Source organism: Nelumbo lutea, chromosome 4, assembly GCF_056320005.1.
Source record: "Nelumbo lutea isolate HS-2025 chromosome 4, American lotus-T2T, whole genome shotgun sequence".
NCBI lineage: Eukaryota > Viridiplantae > Streptophyta > Magnoliopsida > Proteales > Nelumbonaceae > Nelumbo > Nelumbo lutea.
Window position 1 is genome coordinate 87,820,832 of NC_142687.1, and position 12,126 is coordinate 87,832,957.

The 12,126-nt window shown below is 29.8% G+C and overlaps 1 pseudogene; it reads left to right on the forward strand.

The window, feature by feature from the left end:
* Positions 1-821: 821 nt before the first annotated feature.
* LOC148861600 (U6atac minor spliceosomal RNA) lies at positions 822-987 on the forward strand (annotated as a pseudogene).
* Positions 988-12,126: the final 11,139 nt, after the last annotated feature.

A 12,126-nucleotide genomic window follows, 5' to 3' on the forward strand; every position in this document is an offset into this window, starting at 1 on the left:
ATTTTTCGTTAATAAACATTGCCTCGACGTTTATCATTGATTCATGGAACAAACCCCAAATGGAAGCCATACCAAACACCATCTTAATAAGTGCTTTGAAAATATCTTCATTTTTTTCCTCAAACAGGGCTAATATGGGTATTTTGAAAATTACATGACAGGCCAAAACGAGCCAAAAACGCAATAATCACTTTTAAAAAAGTGCTTAAAATAAGCCAAAGTTTTGTGACTTCTTAGGACATCTCAAAGGGAGAATGAATAATTGATTTTTTGACTGTACATGTAATAATGCTTGTTTGAGTCAAGTGGACGAATGGAGAATATCAACCACATTTCATAGTGATGATCATTATTGGTTTACATGAGCGACTCCATTAATATGGTCTTTAGTCAATCTAAGATAGATGTCTGTAATGTGAGCCTTTGCATTAATTTGCAAATAATGCATGTGTGTAACTAAAGCAAAGCTCAATAAAATGATGGAAGCCCAATTGAATTAAATAAATATTTTAATTCATTGATTATATTTAAAGGTTAAGATATTTAGATATGGTGAGATTGTTGAAATATTATGATTTAATAACTATTAGGTTATTACCTTTTAAATGCAAAATTAATGCAAATATCTATGTTATATAGTAAATATAAATGCAAGTTTGAATTTTAAATACTAATTGCAAACCCTAATATTGATAATAGTTCATGCATTGGGTTAGAATTCACAATTTTGCATTCACACGAGTCACTGCATAAACCCTAAACTAAAACCCAACCTTATTTTTTATTTAATATTTTTTTTCTTTCTGCCATTCCCAACATTTGTATTCATTCAAAGAAGAGATAATTTGTCATCTCCTTTGATAGGGATGGGAGTAGCCTTCTTAGGCTTGTCACCACACACATCATATCCCAACTCCCACCTTCGCCAACATTCTAAACACTAAGCACTCGAGCACTACCTTCTAAATATAGAATATATATATTTTTTATTATTATTGTTTTTGCTAGGCGTGCATAAAAACATCATATATATAATATAAAACCATAATCACTGCCATAGTGCAATTGCTAAGAAAAGCAAGCTAGGCTTGCATTTTAATCTGCAAACCCATAAGGCTTGGTGTCCGTTTGGAAGGGTTGGATTGCAGTGGCTTTTGGCTTTTTAAGATGGGTCCCATATGGACAGCTATAAGAGATGTTTGATGAAATGATTCAAACAAAAAGAAAAACCCAAATCAGCTGTTAATGGGTCATTTGAGTGCCAATTTTGGGAGGGCTTATATGTGATGGCTTCTGGCTTTCCAAGGTTAGCCCTATACAGAAAGCCACCGAGGTGATATTTGGCATTGGTGATGATTTCTTGCCCATTATTCAGGAATCAGTGATTTTTTCAAAAAATTATTGTTCCGTATTATTTATGCCCTGTAATATGATTTTCGAGAAACTGGCTTTGAATTTGTTTGGTATTGATTCTTAAGGACCGATTATTTTTGTATTAGAGTTATTATTCAATGCCATGTCATCATACAAAAAATAGAAACAGCTAGAAACTAGGCAAAAAAGTGATCCCTGAAAAGGGGTGATTTCAATAATCTGTTTTTGGTTTATTTCCTGAAAATCACCAAAATCAACCAACCAAACAAAAAATTTTAACACGAATTCTGCTAATACTAATGTACATGTGGCTCCAACATGACAATGATTTTCAAGAAATCATCATCGATGCCAAACATCAACTTCAAGTTTTAACAAAAAATCAACCTCTTTAGTCTTTAGATAGATATCGAGAATGACTCAAAGTCGCTGAACTAATTTAGCTTGACATTCAGCTCAGCCCTTCCGAACAGGCATTTATCTAGATATCGGGATTCCCTACAATATAAGCTCTTTACACACTAAAAGAATGAAAATTAAGTGGTACAATGGAAACATTTCTCCATGAATTTAACATATGTATAGTAGATATTATTAATGCGTGTTTATGCAATGTAAAAGAAAAAGTAGGGAAAGACAAAAAAAACTATACAAGGTTTGTAAAGATTTTCTTACCTTTTCCTACAAATCAAACATAAGCCTTATTAATTATTTTCTTTTGAACGGAAGGATATTCTTGTAATTTGACGATATGTTGGACAATCGTTAATTTGTAATTCGCAGCGCCGGTGAGGGTTATTTTTGGTAAAACGAGCTCGATAAAGAAGAAGAAAATCACGGAAGTATATACGGACACTTAATGCTCTGACACGTCGGGTCTAACCAACTGTATCTCGACACGTAAGTCAGAAGTTCCATGGGCCCGCTTTACGACTTACGACAATTCTCACCAGGGAAAATCTCCCGAGGTCGTTTCATTGCTCCCCTTCCGGTGGCAATCGATGGCTCGGATCTCGTTTCAAAGGACATACCAGATCTTACGCGTGTCGCCATCTCTGCTCTATAAGTCACATGGTGCAGTGGAGTAGGTGAGCAATCTCTGTGATTGGCCTTTTTCAGACTATAAATTCTAGGACCGACTGTACCCGGTCGACTCGTTGGACGCAATTGTCAGAGTAATACGGTGGAGTTGAGCGGACACCGGCAGATACCGGTCAACTGGTGAAAAGCTGTTTGACTTGGACAAACTAGTACACGGGTGGCACTCTTCGGAGATTTTGCTGCTTCCCGTTCGCTTTCGATGATCATGCAAGTGTAAAAGGAAGCACGAGATTACATCATATCCCGATAAATCGGAGTTATATCGGGATTTGTTTTTAACAGAAGACGTGACGAAAATTTCATTATGCCTCAATAAGTCAGTAGACAATGAACACGTGCTAAGGATAAAGCCAATACGTGCTGGCATATTTATATTCTGCATGTGTGTGCAACTGTATATATATATATATAATTACTTTATTTTTTTAAATAATTCAAGTCTGATCTCTGAGCAGACAGGAAAGATAAGTTGTACCAGCTTGTTGATACACGTGGCACAATGAAATGCCAAAGAAGGGGTGAAGATAGATAATACAATATTCTCCAAAGTAGCATTTCATCTTAGGTAAGGTTCAGAATCTCTCGCGTTTTTTCTTGGAAAAACTTTTTGGGATAAGTAAACTCCTCCAACTCTACTAGTGGCTCTCCCATGTACAGCATTCAGTTGATAGATTTGTCATTATAGCCGTAGGATGAAGTAAAGATTTTTAGGGGTGGACTGAACGGTTAAAATCTAGTTTTCTTTAGATTGTATTTGATTGCAATGTAAATGATGCAAAATTATGGTATTGTAAATGATTTGGGTGTTAATTTTGATTTACTTTTATTTCAAAATTTATTTTATTTTATTTTATTGCATTACAAATTAAGTTAAATAAGATGTCAAGCAAAATGAAATAAAACCCAAAACAAAATTAGGCCATAATTTGCATTCTTTTCATTTTCACTATTATGCCTTTATACCGCAACCAAATGCAGCCTTAGGCTCAATTGGGTAAAAATACGAATACAAATATGTATAATGCAAATACATACCAAATAATACAAAATATAAGATTTTGTACTCCACATATTTGTATTTGTACTCTTCCACATTAAGCCTTAGAAAAAAATGAGACTATACAACGCATGGTTTTCAAAATTGGGTCAAACTGAAAAAACCGGGAACCAATCATGATCGATCTCGTTTTCCCCAAAATCGGATATTTGCAAAAAAAACATTAATTTGGTCAATTAACTGCTGACCCGAGTGGTTGAACCATTCAAACCGTTTAATGGTTTTGATTGTTTTGTAACCAACACGGGTTGAATACTTTATCCCAAGTCTCCACTAGAACATGTCAAAAGGCCCATAACCTTACCAAATGAACCACCATCGGCATGGGAGTTGTTTTGCAATGTGGGGATATTATTTGGATTGCTTATTTTTGAAACACACCACACCACAATAAATTGGATGATTGTTATATATAATGTAATAAGGCTCAGTTTAGAAGGAATACAAATGCAAATATGTAGAATGCAAAACCTTATATTTTATATTATTTTGTATGTATTTACATTATACATATTTGTATTTGTACTCCTTCCAAATTAAGCATAAATTATTAGAATAAGTTTACTAACAATATCCACATCACCATGTAAAACACCTCATAAAGTGTGGTGTAGTTCAAATAGGGGTGATCATGGGCCGAGCCGGGGTCAACACATGTGATAAGGGTTATAACCCAAGCCTGGGCCCAGTCTGGCCCACGTTACAGTCCATAAAAATTAATGTATCCATCATTTAATATTTTTAAAGTCTACCCATTATTTAAATTAGTTAAATTTAATCAAAGTTTAATATATAAATAATTGCCCACAAATAAAAATAACTAATTAAACTTTAATGATTGATAAAATTTTAAATAACTAAGTAACTCGGAAAATTTTGAAACAGGACAAAAGTGATTAATGCAACCGTAAAACTTAACCAAATTTAAAGTTAGGTAACTATAAAATTTTATTTAATGTAAACTCTATTGGGGAAGTTTGAGTAATTTGTCCATTATTTAAAAGTTTTTAAAGCCTACCCAATATTTAAAGTTAACTAAATTTAATATAAATTAAATATAAAAATAATTGCCCATAAATAGTATTCTAATTAGTAATTAATTAAACTATAGGGATGACAAAGTAATTAAGTTAATACTTAGTGTATTTAATTTACTCATTAAAATACCAAATATGTTATTTTACTATGTAATAGTTTTAAGTAATTTTCAACCAATAATTAATAATATTATTTAATTATGCAGTTCAATCAGGCACCAAATCGTGCAATATCAATTTCTCCCCAAAATCAATGCTTTTCCAATTTATTGTAGTCATTTGCTTTAGTTCTAACAATAGCCTTTACACGGGCCACGTCATGCCAACCCAGCACGGTCTGACCTCTACTACCAAATACTCCTTTAATTGTTGAATGGTAAAGTGTAGGAATTTAGGTGGCTATAATACTACTTTAGCCCTTGAAAGTAAGGCCCTATTTAAATAGACTTTTTATAAAGTACTTTTGTACTTTTGAAAGTAGAAAAGTACAAAAAAAACTTGACAAATTTTTTGTATTATGTAGTTTATACTTTTTGCTTTCATACTTTTAAAAGTCTAAAAAGGCCTAAAATACTTCATGTTTTTTGGCGAATTTATGCTTTTGCTTTTCGTCACATGTGACCACCAAGGATTTAATACACCCAATACGAGGTTAGCATATCCTGTGAATCGTATGTATCATAGTGATATAGATCCATATCGGCCCGTATCGCATTGTATCGGCCTATATGCATCGATACGCAGATTCAAACTCGGATCACCAGAGCGTGCCCAAAGCCTACACCTTAAATGCAATCCTAAGCCAAAAATTCATATTTGTCCTTTATGATAATAAATAAAATAAAATAAAATAGACTTTATCAACTACTATCTCTACATGCGATTTTTTCAATCTCTATTATAAAAAAAAATTATTACATATTAAGAATAGAATAACTATTCAAAAATAGTTATATAAACTAATACAATAATATTCAAAAATAGTATTTTATAAACTAATACAATAAATAATCTATCAAATCCATGTTTATATAAAAAGATGATTTTAATATCAAGAAAATTACACAATAAAATATTAAGAATAGAATAACTATTTTAATACTTAAAATTTATAAATTTGCAAATGATATGCATATTAAAATTATTACATATTTTTATAATTTATTAATTAATACTTTAATTTATATTAATAAGTAATAACAGCATGTTTATTATTTATAAAATATTTAAGACTATAACATTAAATTGAATTGATCAAATCCAATAATCTACATTTATTTCAAAAAATTATTTTTCATATTATAAAAATTATATAAATAAAATATTAACAAAGCAATGATTGTTTTAGTAATTAAGAATTAAGAATTTTTATATGATATGTATATTATAAATTTTATCAAATTTGATATACTTTAAGTTAATATTAGATTTTTATAATTTATTAATTAATGTTTTAATTTGTATTTGAGAATTTAATATTTAGTTGACTTTTTGTTAATGTTAATAAATTAAAAATAATAATAATAATATTTTATATAATAGGTGCATATGTTTAGTGCTTGGACTATTGATTTATGCATTGTAAATAAAATTATATGATAAATATGCATCTTGATGTATTAATTATAACATATTTATTCATATATATATCATTAAAATATACATTTTCTTTGTATTTATATACTATTTTTATTATTTTGGCATTAATTTAATGATATTATTGTATTTATGGAATTTATATGTATTTTCCTAGCGCATCCATGCATTTTCATATATTTTTCATCAGTATCCATGCGTTTCCAAAGCGTATCCGTATTCGAATTGTCTGATACGATACCCGACACCAATACTTTAATCTTTGGTGACCACTCTTTGATAAACTCATGACCCTATCTCCACTCGCCATTACTAGAGTCGGACTGTCGTCACCAGTCTTGGACCCCGAAACCACTGAAAATCATCACCGAGAGTACAAGCGGACGTGTTTTTTCCAAACAGAAAATGGTATTGTTGTTTTATAAAGCATACTTTTCAAATTTTTTATCCATACGGTTTTCAAAGCAAAAATACTAAAATAAAAGTATTTTATGTACTTTATACTTTGATATTTTTTAAGTGTACAAAAGTATAAGTCTATCCAAAACAATGCCTACGTATTTTCATATAGAAAACAACCTTTGAATTGTCATTTTTTAAGTTTATGATGTTTTATTTACACTTCAATTGGGGTTGCAAATAGATCAAACCAAAATCAATCAAGTTATACTTAGAAAATTTAAATATGATCATTGTGAAAAAACATTCCCATTTGAGATTGATAAATGTTTGAATTATTGACTCGCCACTAAACCACAAAACAATCCCACTTTTCTCAATATGATTTTAAATCTTGTATTTAAAATTTCTTCATAAATAAAGATGGTTTTTCTTTATCACACATTTTTTATATGATTAAAACAAAATATTAATGAGTTTCTTTGTAGCTTTTAAAATAAAAGTTTTGACATGAAGTGTTGAGAAATTTTGCCCAAAAGGTCTAACTGTTGGCCCATCACCTAACTGTTGGCCCATCACCAAATAATAAAACAAATTCATTTTTGGGTTGATGTGGAATTGTGTATTTCATTCATAAAATCAATAAATATAATTATTGTTCACTTTATTTATTTGTTTTTAAACTTTTGCATTATTTAAATATGATATCATGAATTTACCCATTTAACCCAGATGGCTAAATTACTTACCCACCATCAACAAGGAAAGATTGGTTTTTGGTTGTTTTTTAAAACATGAGTTTTATATTGTTAACAAGTATTGGGTATAAATCAAATGAATAGAAAGTTATTAATCAATGAAATATCTTAAATATAGGATTCAATGGGGAATGGAAGTTAAGGCCATAAATGCAAAACTTATCGAGAGGTAATTGATCAAGATGACAAATAGTAGTTAATTCGCCTTCACAGTTAATGATGGACCAAATTCATACATAAGGGTATTTTTGTCAATAATAGAATTCAACGAAGATGATGGGAATTAATTTCAAAAATATAAGGCTTAATGATAGGAAATTAAATAAAGTGAAAGTAGTAATTCAAATTACATTTTCTATCATCACAATTAGAGAGGGACCTAGTAAAAAACTAAGGCTATTTTGGTCAAAATTAAGCATTGGTTATCACATTTATTTTCTCTAATATGATTAATACAAATTATTAGATATGTGCCCAATTTATTTACTTTTTTAATTATTTATATTTTAAAAAGTTTTGCTATATGTTATCATAAGTTAACCCATTTGACCTAAATGGCTAAATTGCTTACCCACCACCATGATGGAAGCAAAGTTTCATTTTATGATCAGTTTTAAAAGCACGAGTTTTATATTGTCAAAGTTAATGCTTAAAATAAAATACTTAATAAGAGATAATTGAATGGAGTGAAAATGACAATAAGTGGTGGATGAGTTGGTATTTTAACCAGTTTGTTCCATCATAGAGTGGATTCGTTTCCCACATCCACTAAATTTGGGGAGAGGGTTATACTATGGTCTATATCACCAAATGCCAAAAAAAAATGAATGAAGTGAAAACTAGTAATTCAAATTACATCTTATGGCCTCACAATAAATAGTCAATAATAGCACATCAATGAGATAACCATGCCAATGTCTTTTAGGGGGTGTTCTTTTTTTGGATTTTGAGAGGGAGAAAGTTGGTCAATGGGATTTTGGTTCCCATTGAACAAGAATCCCATGTTCATTTTTCAGATTTATGTGGGGACTAGAGAAAGTTTATTTTCCTAGGTATCACTTGTCCAAGTAAGTGATACCCATCTCATAGGTGGGTAAATAATTTTCCCACCTAGGGGGAAAGTTGTTAATACTTGAATAAGACAAAAATGCCCATTTAATAATGGATTTTAATGGTTAAAATTGACATTGCCTTATTTAAAGAGGAAATAAAAGAACATGGGTGAATGCACTTACTCAAGTAAATGTTTCTAAGGGAAAATTTACACATGTAATTACATTTACTTGGATAAGTAACTTACCGAAAAGTGAACGGGGCCTTAATGTTAATTCAAAAACTCCAGGTAAAACAATATATAAAAAACTCAGACAAAATAAGGGAAATTCATGAACTTTTTCTTCATATTCATTTAATTTTTTTTTTCTAAACAAACTTTGGAAGGATGGATAGGGAGGGTGACCTAGTGTGGTTGTAAATTTGTGCCATTACCAAGTTGGTGAAGAACTACATCAATCTTCCTTTACCATTTGTGCATTTCTATGCGGTTGTACAATTCGAATTAAAGGCTACAAGTAGACAAAATGAAAAATGTTTGTGTTGTTTGTATATAACGGCCAAACCTACTTCTAGTAAGTATAGAAACTAATATTACAATAATCATGTTTTTAAAAAATGACATGGAAATGGAATCGTTATGGCCATCAGTTCCTAGGTCAACGGTTCAACCATCTAGTTCGAACGGATGACCCATTTTGACAACAAAAATTTAAAAATAAAAAATGCCAAAGACTGTTGAACATGTCAACGAGTTTTGGTCATGATGTTCAACCATCCAAGTCAACGCCGATTCGAAAACCATGACAAGAATTACCACTGAATTTGACATGTTTTACATGGCTCTACCCTACCATGATCTTTCTTACAAGTAGAGTAGAACAAAGGGTCTTTGCAAACAATGATTAAAGTATCGGTATCGGGTATCATATCGGATAATTCGTATATGGATATGCTTTGGAAACACATGGATATGGACGAAAAATATGAAAATGTGTGGATATGCTAGGAAAATACACATAAATTCCATAAATACAACAATATCATTAATTTTAATATCAAAATAATAAAAAATAATATATAAATACATAGGAAATGTTTATTTTAGTGATATATATGAAGAAATATATTAGAATTAATATATCAGGATGCATAGATATCATCTCTCTCTCTCTCTCTCTCTCTCTCTCTCCCTATATATACATATATTAAAATTGGTCCTTCCATGTCAGCAACCCTCTCCTTGCTTCAAACCCCTTTCCCTAATTTTTATGTTTTTTTTGAATTTTTTATTTTTTTAGTTCCACAACTACCATTAAACCAATAAGGAAATCACATATGCTTAACCATTTCTAACAACCATAAAGAAAAAGGGATTTTCTTTTCTATTTCTAAAACCAATAAGGAAATTACATATGCTTAACTATTTATTGTTTTTATAATTATGCTTTCAATATTTATTTATAAATGTATTTTTATTTTTGCTATTTAATAGAAAATTATAAACAATTAATTGAGATTAAACAACTATTATTTAACTTTTGAAATTTTATTTATTGTATTTTTGTTATAAATTTATTTTTAGTAATTATATATTTTTATAATTTATAGATTATAACTTATTAGAGATTAAACTGTTATTTAAGATTACACTATTTATTGACTAATTTAGTATATTTTCAGTATTTATTATATTTTTGTAATTATTGTAGTTTTATTATATATCTATTATATTTTCATTATAAACTTATTTTCAATGATTGTGTACATTTGCTTTAAATTTTCAATAATTATTGGAGATTAAACTATTGTTATTTATTAGAGATTAGACTATAAATTTTGTTGAAATTAGGAATGTTCAATGATTGGTTCAGTTCAGTTGCAGGGTATTTCGCTAACCAAATCAATCCGATCAAGTCCGCAATTTATCACTCGAAACCGATTGACCATTAGCGAAAATCCACCAACTCTAGTTTTATCGATTTGGATCTATTGTTTAACTTTTGCTTAACAAAATATGGGTCCCCATCACCATGCCTCTCATTGCTCTATTATCCCCACCCTACATTTTCATTAACTTTCCCTCCTCTCCCCTTCCCACCACTTCCATTAAGCCATGTCACCCAAATACCTAAAAATATTCCTATAATCTCTTTTCCAAGGTATCTCATTTAAACCAATAGGAAAGTATTATATTGCCCCACTCTAACCCTAGTCAATTTCTAAAATGCATCCCCTCAATCTATATCCACTCTCCCTCATTTCAAATATTCATATTAATATTTAATCCCACCCATATTCAATGAGTATTAAGCATTGTTATGACCAAAAGTTAATAAATGCGGTGAGTAAATTACCAAAAATTAAATATTCTTATTAGTATGGTTAGTAAATTATAAAAATATAATAAATATTGTTATTAATTAAGACATTAACAATATTTTACTTAAATAGAGAACTCTTTAACTAATTTCTATAAAATTGAGAATTATATTTAACAATTATCAAAAAGTATAAAATTTTAGTTATTGTTATTATTATAATTAATAACCAAATACAAAAGGGGAACAAAAATATTATAATGTTAGAAAATGAACTGATTAGTTAATTCATATTAAAAAATAAAAGATAAATTAGTGTAATTTTGTCAGTAACATACAATTTTTGAAAAGATCAATAAATCCCCATAGTTACACAAATGTAATAATTTTTTTCAAAAGTTTTCATAAAATACTATTTTTGAAATTAAAAGATATAAAGTATTTGAAAGTTTTAAAATGCATTAAATGGTTATTGAAAAATATTAGAATATTTTGGAAACTTTAGGAAAATTTATTACATTTGATAGATTTTGGAAAACCATTGAAAATTATGTAATTTTCATTGTAAATTATTAAAGATAAATGACTATAGGAAATGGAAAACTATAATTTGAATAAATAATTACACAAATTATTAAGATACATTAGTATAATATTGGAAAAAGGAAATTATTGGCTAGTTTATATAGAAATTATAAGATAAATTAATATAATTTTGTAAGTAAACCATTTAAAAATAAAATATATTATTTTATACAAATTTAAATAAATTTTCAAAATTACACAGGTACAATACATTTTCCAAATTTTTCATAAAATTATATTTTTGAATATTAAAGACAATTTAGTGTACTTTTATAAATTTACCATGTGGTTGATACTCAATATATCCTTTTGGTAATTTCTACATCAAATTGAATATTGGGTTGATGGGGATAGTGTTTTTTAAACTGAATCAAACAAAGTGGTTAGACCCAAAAAATTGGGAACCGGTCTTTTCACTTCAAAACTGCTTTTTGTACAAAAACCGTTTATTTGGTCATAGAACCGCAAACTTGGGCGATCAATCAACTAGACAATAGTTTTTGGCATTTTTTGTTTTTCTAATTTTTTATTTTTTTTGTCAAAGCGGGTCATACGTTCGGATCGAACAATCAGACTGTTGAACCCCATAACGGTTCCCTATTCAGTCCAATTTTAAAAACCTTAGACGGGGAGTGGGTGCCTTGCCTTGAGCTTGGCTTGGTGTGTGGCATGGCCTGACCCATGAACTAGTTCAACCCACGGCATGAGTCGTGGGTTGTGCCGAACCGACCCCCCAAATTATCCTAGAGGAGGGAAGCATGGCTTGAGACGCCTCTTGGGCCAGCATGGCACGACCCGCACTTTATGCGGGCCACATGTTGGTCGTGTTGTGCCGACCCAGCACG